General features: G+C 31.8%; 1 long non-coding RNA gene across 4 annotated transcripts; it reads left to right on the plus strand.

Annotated features, from left to right (window-relative positions):
- Window positions 1-3,601: 3,601 nt before the first annotated feature.
- LOC141612032 (uncharacterized) lies at window positions 3,602-6,585 on the plus strand. Of its 4 annotated transcripts, none has more exons than XR_012528948.1 (4): window positions 3,602-4,095; window positions 4,706-4,860; window positions 5,303-5,771; window positions 6,259-6,585. It is a non-coding gene; the product is annotated as an uncharacterized LOC141612032 (long non-coding RNA). The 4 variants fall into 4 exon arrangements; XR_012528950.1 differs by having other exon boundaries at window positions 3,606-4,095; window positions 5,303-5,547; window positions 5,673-6,585; XR_012528949.1 differs by having other exon boundaries at window positions 3,822-4,095; window positions 5,303-5,384; window positions 5,473-6,585.
- The last annotated feature ends 5,092 nt before the right edge of the window (window positions 6,586-11,677 follow it).

An 11,677-nucleotide genomic window follows, 5' to 3' on the forward strand; every position in this document is an offset into this window, starting at 1 on the left:
AAGTAGACTCGGCTAACCGGGGTGCTAAACTTGTTACGTTGGGTAAGTGGGTAATAAAATGTTATTACATCGAAATTTGGATTGAGCTCAACGGAAGTATTCGTGACCGTAGTCGCATGTGTTCCGGGCTAAAGATGAAAATTAGAGTAATTTTTATCGACCGAGAGTTCTAGAAGTAGAATCGATTAAGAGGTTAATCCACCGAGTTATATTAATAAGGGATGACTCGGCTCACCGTACCCGTATTAATATGAATTTGGATCTCGGAATCACTTATAATAGTTGGGTAGAGGTCACTATATAAATCTAGTGCAACGCTACAACACACAACTGAGTATATCATCCGAACATATGAACCGATCCTTAATTCTTCTCAAGAATCCCAAGGATGTTCTTTAAGGCTTTCACAAGCCATCATTCGAATTAAATTGTTATTGACTTATCATGCTCTAAGCATATGTTACATCATGGCATGTGCGTCTGTTGGCATACATGATCGTTCCAATGGCGGAAACATTAGAAATCAACTTCATGTAATCAATAACTTAATAGGTTGAGTGAACGACTATGACTCCATCATAGCAATTCCACTTTCATCAACATGAATAACCTACTCAATCTTGTTAATGTTAAACAGATATGAAAGATCTTATCATCATAAGACTCTCAACTCTATGCCAATATTCTCTCACATAGATTTAGAAATCTAGAATAGATCGCACCTTTTCCTAGTCTCCCAATCACTCTTTCACAAAAGAGAGCATTGGTACATTATTCTCAATAAGTAATATGTTATCAACATATAGGACATGGGAAAAATAATTCTAGCTCCCACTTAACTTCATGTATAAACATGATCTTCAATCGTGTGAACGATACCATTCTCAATTATCACATGAATGAAAAGTATAATCCTTTAATGCTTGCTTAAGACCATTCTGGGATCACTTAAGAAAGCTTTGCATAATATGTTAGGATTCTTAGATCTTTATCTAAGATTTTGTGTTCCATACTCATCCTTCTCTAAATTCCCATTTTAGAAAGGGTTTTTCTAAAATGTGCCCAATAGGCACATGATAAGGAGCCAATTAAGGAAAGTATTACACCAATAATCTTCTCTAAGTGTGGTAATTATGAGTTCATAATTCAATATCTCATGATATATTGGTGTAATACTTTCCTTAATTGGCTCCTTATCATGTGCCCATTGGGCACATGATAGGAAAACCCTTTTAGAAAAGCGAATTTTTAATATCATTTGTCATTCTTCATCAAAATGAAATGCGGCAATTCCTAACATCTTCATGTCAATCTACGCACTTAGGTACTCTAAAGCTCTATTTACTTTTAAAGAGACCCTCGCCTTATAGTAAATCTACTCTTAAGTAACAATTTTTGGATTGTAATGCAATGGCTCGTTTGTAACAAGGTCGATATGGGATAAGGTCATAATACCATTACTTTCACAAAGCAACATTTTATAAAATAAGACATGTGCGCTATACTCCCACTCTATCTTTATACTCCCACTCTATCTTTATAGATTATAGTTCCATTACTTTCACAAAGTAACACATTAACTATAAGACATGTTTGTGACGATCTAATCTACTCCCACTCTATCTCTTAGAAATACCTCTATCTTCTTAAGAGATAGCTTTGTGAGTTACAAACATATATATATCGTGGAGTATATTAGAAGTTTCTCTAAACTGACGTATTAGCTCATAAAAGACCACCTCTTTTATGGAAGAAGTAATATGCGAGTCTTATCCATGTCATATGTTAAATAGACTCTCTATTTTAGGTATCTCCTAGGTGACCTTCCAAAATAACGTGTTCATTTTGGATTTCTAATTCCCAAAATTGAGTTTGACAACTCAAATCGACTCATGTCCATGTAATGAACAAAATTGAAATTTTAAGCCCTCCCATAACTCGTATGGAGTCTTATAAATGGTGTAGCCAATTGGTAAATTAAATTTCCCTTTATAGAGTTCAATAGCTCAACATAACTTTATAATTGATCTTACATAAGTTGTTACTTTTAGTAACAATAGCATAAGGAGAATCAAATTCATAGCTTATGGACTTATAATGATCTAATCATTATAATTGTCTATGTGATCAATTTAAGTTGATAATATTATGTTTCTCTATGCAAGTAGTGTATGATGATAAATTTTAGAACAAACGATATGATAAAGCAAGTGACTTGGGTTGCAAACCAAGTCACCAATATCCAAAATACAACCATTGTTTAAAGGATACAAACAAATTTCCAAGTCGAACGAGGAAATCAAAATAGTTCTAAAACCTCAAAATACAACATAAAAATAAAGACAAAGCAAAATAAAGCCAAGCTTCCATAGATCTATCACCATGGTCGGCTACATCTAGCTTCCCTTAAGATCCTCTAGGCTTGCTTTTCTTTGCCCTTGTCCTTGCTAGGATGCCCTAATTACAATAAAAAGGGTAATCATCACAACTTGTATCAAAATACCAAAGTTGAGATTGAAACATAAAAGATATGTGATAGTTATTTACCTATTGGAATAACCTTTCCAGCTTTGATATCACCAAGGTATTTTGAACAATTATTGCCTTATAAATGATAGTGCGATCCTCTAGGCTTGCTTTTCTTTGCCCTTGTCCTTATTTTGAACAGTGGGAGATTGTTGGAATATGTGTCCTCAGATCAACAATAGTGCGATCACATGTTTAAATCTCATATTAAGAATACGTAAGGGATGATTCATTTATATAGTCAACTGATCAACATTTATCAGTAATAATCAGCTAACTAGAGTTAGACATTACTGTCGTTTGACGGTGATAATCAGTTGATCCCTTAAGGTCACACCTAAAGGACAATTCCCTTAATAGACAAATTGATTAATTGTATGACGATACAAGTTAATCAATCCCTTAAAATTGAACAATTCACTTATGAGAGAGAATACAAATAAATATCTTATTGTAATGGGATTAAATAAGATTTATTTTAGTAATTGAAATATTTTATTACTAAAATTAATTATTGTTTATGAAACAATTGAGATAAGAATGAATGGTTAATTATAATTACAATATGTTGTGAATTATAATTATATGACCTATTTTATTTATGTGATCAAGTATCACTAGTCAATTTGTTGTATGTGATTTAATTAATTTATAAGATGATATTTATTTGATAAATATGCATTAAATTAATTAATAACATGTAACATACTACATGTGACATATTGTGTGACAAATGACAAATTGACAAAATAAAATGGTAGTCCATTTTATTAAGTGGACCGAAATGGAGGGAGTAGTAGTGGGTTGTGGTTATTTTATTTTATGTGAAAATATAAATAATAGAACTTAGTCTATCTAGCTTACACAACCTACACTTTGATAAGAGTCAAAGAAAAAGGGAAGATGCTCTCTTTGGCCTTATGCTAGCCGGCCTCTTCCCCCATATAATGAGTATTTGTTCTCATTTTTCATTACTCCAACTCACACATTCATATGCATGCATCTTGTTCTTCTATTCTCTCATCCTCCTTCTAAACTTGTTTTAGAAAATACAATAAATTGTTCATCATAAATTCTAATCACAATATAAGATTACTAGTGTAGTAATAAGTATATTATTCACTATTACAAAAACAAGAATAAGTAACACATAATAGAGAACGGTTCAGTTAAATAACCGTTCTCTAGCCACAAAGAGAACGCCTTTCTTTAGTAAGCGTTATATAGAAAAAAGAATAGAGAACGCTTGTTATATTGACAGTTATCAAAACTAATCATTAAAATATTAAAATAATTAAATTAAATCAAAGTAAAACCCAGTATCCCCATTCCCCCAATTCTTCAACCGACTCTTTTAAGCTTAAGCCTCTAACCCAGTACAAGTCAAGGAAACAAAACAAAACAAAAGTTTAACTCCATTTTTTTTTTCTACTCTTCTAGAGTTCTATCTATCCTTGCTCTCATATCCCTCAATCAGATCCGCTTTTCATCAAGAACAGCCGCCGCAAATCGCCTAGCTAACGTTGTCGGTCGCATAGCCAGCATCACCACCTCCGACCTTCTTATCAGGTTCGAAATTTCTAGGGTTTGCACCCCTTACACGAAAATTATGGGATTTATTATGTTTGGGTTCGAATTGCGGTTTTAAATACGCGTTTCTTTGAAAATTCCAGGTTGGTATTCCTATTTGAGGTTTTTACGATAAACCCTAGAAATTTGGGGATTTTACAATGAACTGAGAAAGTCGATAGAATTGGGGATTGTCTCGTTCTTTCACACCTCTTCCATCCATTGAACTCGTATTTAATCTACTCTTTTCAGAAATTCGATGAAAATTGGTAGAATTTTGAGTATTCTAGTTATTGGATAATATACCAATATAATGTGTCTCATTGATTTTGTTAGATATTACCTCAATATGAATTTTTTAATTATAATTGATGAACAGAGGGTTATTTTCCGCAGATGACGATGCGGTATGTTTGGTACTCACTGTATAATTTTGTTTTTAGTCTTAATTATAGATTGTAATGGGTTGTTAATCGATTTTCTATATATTGTTTCTCATGCCTTCTGCCTTTCTCCTCAAGGTGTGACTTTCTATAATTTCAAAGAATCAAAGATGTATAATTCAAGATTATTCAATTACTAAGTGCCGCTGTGTTGTGCACCCTCATAGGTTCAAAAAATGAAAATCAACGATTGATTGAGGAACCTGCAAAAGTTGGTCGCAATTATGGACAAGGTAGACTATTTTGTATGATGTCATTTAAGCTGCACTCTCTAATTTTTCACAGCTTGAGAGGCTGGGATATAACAAGCGGCATCACCAAGGTAACATTCTGGTTCTTTGTCAACAACTTAAGTGATGTTTAGTTCTTTATTATCAAGCATTACGACTATAAGCTCTTTGAAAATCCTTTGATTATTGTAGTTGAAGTTAGTTTGGATTGGCTTTTCAACTGCTGAGACGTTCCATAAATTTTAACATGCTAGTTTGTTGGGAGCTTATATTTAATTCATTAACGTGGCAGGGAAGCCTTGGTGATTTTAATTTTAGAACCATGTACTATAACTGGTCACAACCTATGTATTTTGTTTCTTAACAAACATCAGTACATGTTGAGATAGAGAAAATTAATTGTTGAGGTTGTGTTGTCCTGTTTTAATCTCTTAATCTTTTGTTCGCTTACTAGAGTTGTAGCCTACGCTCACCACGACCTAGGTCACCGTAATTCTATTGTTTAAGTATGAATATTTATATCGTATTTTACAGGTGATAGCTGCATCAGGAGCTGCTAAGAATATGAGGAATGAACATGTAAAACAAATGAAGAAAGTTTTCACTAAGCTGTTTAGTATGTTTTTCACTGCTGTCTGTGATACTGATTCTTTCAAATGGCATTTGTAAGAGTTTGTATGGCAATTGTTGATTGTCCATTTCAGTGATCAAGAGCTAGATTTTCTTGTTAGTATTTTGGGCTTGCTGGTGAATTTGGTAGAGAATGATGGTGATAACAGGTGAGTTTGGTGAAGTTTTACTCTTAGCCTTCACTCTTTTATTTGTTCACGCCTGTCTTTATCCTAGAGATTTCTCTTTTTCTGTCTTAACTTATGGGAGTAATAAGTTACTTGCTTTTCGAAAGGGAAAAAAACATGCTCTAGCAACTTTTGCTTGAGAAACACTACAATTTAGATTCTGAAAGTTGTTAATCTATTCAAGGGGGACCTCTTATTTCATCCAGGTAACTTATGGCAATCTCTACTGTTAATTCTTTCTCATCAATTATCTCTAAAATTGTTGATAGTCTTTAAACTTGTGAATACTGGAACATTTTAGTTGTTGGGTATAATAGTGAGCTTATATACTGATCAATTTTAGTTTATTGTTACTGCATGACATATCCAAAATATTCATGTACATCTAAAGATTTCTAAAAGTTCCTTTAAGTTATGATCAATTTAGGTTATTCTTACCAGACATCTCTTAATTCAATCTGCTATCATTTTCTGCCTGTAAATTTGCATATGACAGATTAGGATAGAGTTTCCAGTTGCATAATATAAGTAATAGTTGATCGTATCTGAATTAGCAACTTGTATTATTAATATGCATGTCTAAGTTGACACATCAGGTGGCTAGCAATTCATTAGGGAAATTGAATAATCATCAAGTCATCACCTATGGATGCAGTTCATAAGATGTTTATGGCTTTATTTGCTCCATTACAGTTATCACCTACGGATGCAAATGGATGGTAGCAGGTTACAACGAGTGTTTTGCAGCAGGTTGCACAGGTTTTTTTGCGGCAGGTTGCAACAGGTTTTGTACTAAAGACATGCTATAGGAAATAATTAAGGACATGGAACACACGCCGCATAGGTCGAAAGAGCGAAATTCGGTATAGTAGGTGTAAGCTGTATCTTGAGTTAGTTGTATATTTTTCATTTGTAAACTAGAAGCTGATATAAAGCGTGTTGCAGTATGTAACCATTAAGATGGTGATTAATGATACGGTGTATGTTACTTTTGAAGTAATAAAAGTGACTATTTTCTCATTTTTGTGTTTTCGTTTTAATTGTCGGTATTTTTCAATTTATATACGTAGTATTAATTTTTTTTTTGAAAAACATAAGAAGAATAGAGAATTGTTCACTAAGCCCACCGTTCTCTATTCCTATAAAAAGAGAACGCTCTTAAGGCGTTCTCTAAAGATAATTTCAACAGTTCTCTATGATTGTGAATAGAAAACGCCTATCCCAACCGTTCTATAAGCTTTAGAGAACGCTGACCTAAAGAACGCCTCTAAGGCGTTCTCTAAAGACCATTTTAACAGTTCTCTAAGCCTATTTTTGTATTAGAATTAATTTTAAGGGTACTACTATATTAATCTAGTTAGCTAATATACTAGTTTAAGGGATTAGTCTTGGGTGCAATCAAAGGAGAATCTCTACATTGGGATTTTGGAGGATCATCCAACATATTATAGCTCAAGAACAAATAAGGAAGGTGACATTATTTGTGCCCTTAATTTCGAACAACTATACAATATAAGGGACATTGTTTTTCTTATTGATCTTTCATTTTGTTATGCATACACTAGATCTAAAGAACAAAGATTAAGAAGTTAATTAGTTTACTATTAGAAGAGTCTAATAAGAGGTATATGAACCTTACAGCAATGTTACTATAATTCTTTTCACTACTAACGGAATTACTTTTACTATTTATGCGTGTAATTTTATGTGGCTTGTATATCATATACTTCTCTAATGCAGTTGTCAAGCTTGCTGATGTGTCATCTCAAAATTTAAGCGTTGTCTGATGTGGCAGGAATACAAGGGGTTAGAGTGATGGCCGAAAAAAAAAAAGTAAACTAACTGGGATGTGAAGAATACGCAGAATATGGTATCATTAAGAGAATATTCCATTTCATTTAAAAATTACACTTTCAGTAATTACAGTTAATACGGAGAAGGAAGGAATATAGGAGGTTTTGATATGTTGCTAAAATCATGGAAATTCATTCCAAATTTAACTTGATTATGTAACTTAATTTCCGTAATTGCAGTTAATTAGTTGCATGATTATAAATACTTATTGCCAGACAAACCCCAATCAGGCAATCACCCTCCATGAGTCACAAATCACAAAAACTAAACACCAATTATTGGATCATTATGGCTTTCATTGGTACTTCCGTTGGCACTTCAATCCGTTTTCATATGTTACTCGAAAGCAAACATGCTGAAAATAATCAAGTTACTACTACTCACCGGGATCGATTAACTGAGCAATGAAACATGAAGCATTAATCCTCGCCGGCGTTCAATATTCTATCCCATGTAACTATACCTAACTTTTGGGAAAACAGTAAAATCCAATTTTTGAAAATAGAAAATGGAGAAAGATAGGTAAATTCATGCGCATTTTTGTTTTTGTGGGGTTAATTTATGAATTGCTAATAATGGCATTGAAGTGATAGTAGGCAACTGATCATGCTCTTTGCTTCTGGGTTTTCTTATGATCATGTTTATTAATTGTGAGGTTCAGCGCTTGGTAGTCATTAAGAGTTTTTTTGGATCTTCAATGCTTATAATGTGTCTCTTCGTTTTTAATTATCTTGGCATACATATTTGTATTAATTTACTTCACATCATAGAATAATTTTAGTATGTAATTAAACTATATGAGTTATTGTTTTACACAATAAAACCGTCCAATAGTATAATACAGTCTCAGACAATAAATATTATGTAGGTATCTTTTAAAAAATAAAATAAAATTTAAGTTTTTAACCCAACTTTTCAATTTTTTATTGACCAAGTCTTCTAATATACTCTCTGACAATAATTTTGTTGTAAATCTATTTTATACAGTATATTTTAAAAATTGTCCTACGGGTAATTAAATATAAAAATTACAAATAAAATAAGTGTCGGTCTGACCACTATGAAATTTAACTAAAATGATCACGAAAACCGCATAAAATGATACAAAAGAGAAGTCTCTCAATAATTTAGCGAGAGAACGTTTCTTTCAAGTGTTTATGCTCGAGATTCATGTCAAAGTCAAGTATATAGGGTAAACTTTTACTCCCTCCGTTTCAATTTAAACTTTTATTATTTTGTGAGTATATATAGGTATAAAAGTTGAAGGTAAAGTGCGACATCAATTGAAAACCAAACTTAACTCTTAATATATATAGTTGAATATTTTCCGTTTCAATCCTTAATAATTTACTTGGTAATATTCATCCATTAGTCTTAATCATGTTAATGAGCACACTATTGATACAATGAATAGTTAATAATTTGAAATAAATTATATTATTATTATTTTATCTCCATTATAATTTAGTATTTTATTTAAAATTTTGAAACAGACCAGTGAATTTCACGGGTTTAAACCTAGTTTATATAAATATATTACATATATGCATTAAATCAAATCGAAATAATTATGAAATATTATATTTTTTAAAAATTTAAATTGATTTATTTACCTTTAATAGTTTCCAAATATAACGTACTTATATTATATTTATGTATGTTAAATAATTAACATCTTTATACTAATTAATACCATAAGTGGGGCATGTTTATTTTATTAAAAATCACTATATTCTGGTGTTCTCTAAATTTATACTTCAACCAAAACTATATAATATTTACATTGAAGTCCCTTGATCAGGTCTATCGCACAACGCTATCGATTAAAATTATATAATATAATTAATTTGTATAGATTTATTTAATTACATTGAAATCCCTTGATTTTCGGATTATATATATAGTATTGATAAGGAATAAACTTTCATACATAGTTAATCAAATTAAAGCTCTCAAAAGTCTCAACTATACATGCATGTGTTATTGTTAGAATATATGTAATTTATTTAGTAAATATTATATATAATTTGTTTCCATATTAGGAAACAGATTATACACAATATATTATAACAATAACACATGTCCCTAGACATAAGGATCTAAACAATACCAAAAAAGACAAGTCAATTAAATCAATTCTAGTAAGAAAGAAATCCGGTTGGAGAAACCTATCTAGAAACGATTTCCTAAAGCTAAATTTTGACGGGTCGAGAATATAAGGCAATAAAGCTGCTTTAGGATATTGTATAAGAGATCATAATGGTAATGTCATTTTGTTGTGAGCAAAAAAGTGTTGATCCAATAGTATTCTTGTTGCGGAAGCTCTCACTTTAAAAGAAGACATTTCAGCAGCTAAATCCTTAGGAATCTCAAAACTAATTATGGAAGGTGATAATTTATGGATTATTAACTCAATCTGTAGTACTTGACAAATCTCTAGTATTATCAAAGATGTGAAATTAGACCTTCATTGTTTCGATGAAATGATATTTAAACATTGTGAAGCCAACAAGGTTGTGGCTTTCGTTGGACATTCTTGTCCAACTCTTTCGAGGTGGTTTGAAAGCCGGTGGCTTCAACTTATCTCACTCATTCGAAAGGATGAGATAGGTTGGCCATATCCCAGATGATTAATTTAGTTTTCTTACATAATAAAAAAAAAGCACATATCCATATTAGGAAACAGATTATACATAATATTTGCTAAATAAATTACATATATTCACGGATCCCATATTTACTGATCGGGTAAAGGATAAGATAAAAACCCGAACTTTGAATATGTGCTTTGAATATGTGAACATATGTAATTTATTTAGCAAATATTGTGTATAATCTGTTTTCTAATATGGATATGTGCTTTTTTTTTTTATTTAGTTTTCTTACATAATCAAAAAAGAAAAGCACATATCCATATTAGGAAACAGATTATACACAATATTTGCTAAATAAATTACATATATTCATTGATCCCATATTTACTGATCGGGTAAAGGGTAAGATAAAATCCCGAACTTTGAAAAAATTTCCAGTTAAAAACCTAGACTATAATTTTCTCCAGTTAAGGACTTGTCTTGTAATTCTATTACCGACTTCCGTTAGATTGATATCAATGTTTCACCTTTCTTTTTATTTTGCTGCACGCATCACCTCTTAACATTTCTTCTTTACATCTAAGGGCAGCTTGCTTGGATTGAGGGTAAAAGGAGGGGAATGAATATTGGAGTAATAGTTAAGGTGAATTTTCCATGTTTGACTTGAGAGTAATTATTCACCTCCTGAATCTATTACCCTCATGAAAGGGTAATACATTACCCACCCTCCCCCCTGGGTAATGATTAAGGGAGTAAAATATCTACTCAGTAATTATTACTCTTGTGCCAAACCCATCATCAATGAACTCATTACCCAAGTAATTAACTCCCCCGGTAATTATCACCCAATTAAAATTTACCCCCGAATTATTCCATGGATTCCAGGCAAGCCCTAATTGTAAAAGCATATATAAATATTATAATAATAATAAGAGTACTTCTCTTTCCATGGTTTGTTTATAAGGCTTCTTTGGAGTATAACTTATTTGATTAATATTAATCTAACTCAAACTTTCAACCGATTAGTTCAAAAAAATTGAGCTTGACCTCGGAATTCTCCGAGCATAAAAAGTTAAAGCTCGGAACCGGCCCCAACTCAACTCGAGCTTGGTTGAATTATCATATTAAAAATAAATATTTTAAAAGAAATGCAAGTATAATCATAATGCTAAAACAACATTTGATTAAAAAACAAAATATTTGCAAAATAATAAAATTCTTAAAAAAATTAACGAGCATAAACGAGTTTTTAATCGAGCTATACTAAGCTCGGAATCGGCGCGGATTTGATCAAGCTCGTCTCGAAATAGGCTCGGAATCATTTTTCACCGATATTAAGCCGATTTGATTCCGACAACTCTACGAGTAAGCTCTGCTAATGCAACCTAGGAAACAGTATCCATTAAAAAAAATCAATTTCACGTAGAACCCATAAAACTCAACCAAATATCCCTCATTGCTAACCTCCGTCACATAAATTGAAGATAAAGATATGAGTGTGGGTTAGTTTGGTAGCTTTATATGTAGTTGAATGTTGAATAGTATGACTCTTGTACAGCAAAAAAAATTGTGTTGTTTTTTTTTTTTTTTTTTTTTTAGTCCGATAATGCAAGTCGCACTGTCAGATCATGCAAGTTGCACCAAGTGAAAGCTAGCGGAAAGTT

This window comes from Silene latifolia, chromosome 11 (genome assembly GCF_048544455.1).
Source record: "Silene latifolia isolate original U9 population chromosome 11, ASM4854445v1, whole genome shotgun sequence".
NCBI classification, from domain to species: domain Eukaryota; kingdom Viridiplantae; phylum Streptophyta; class Magnoliopsida; order Caryophyllales; family Caryophyllaceae; genus Silene; species Silene latifolia.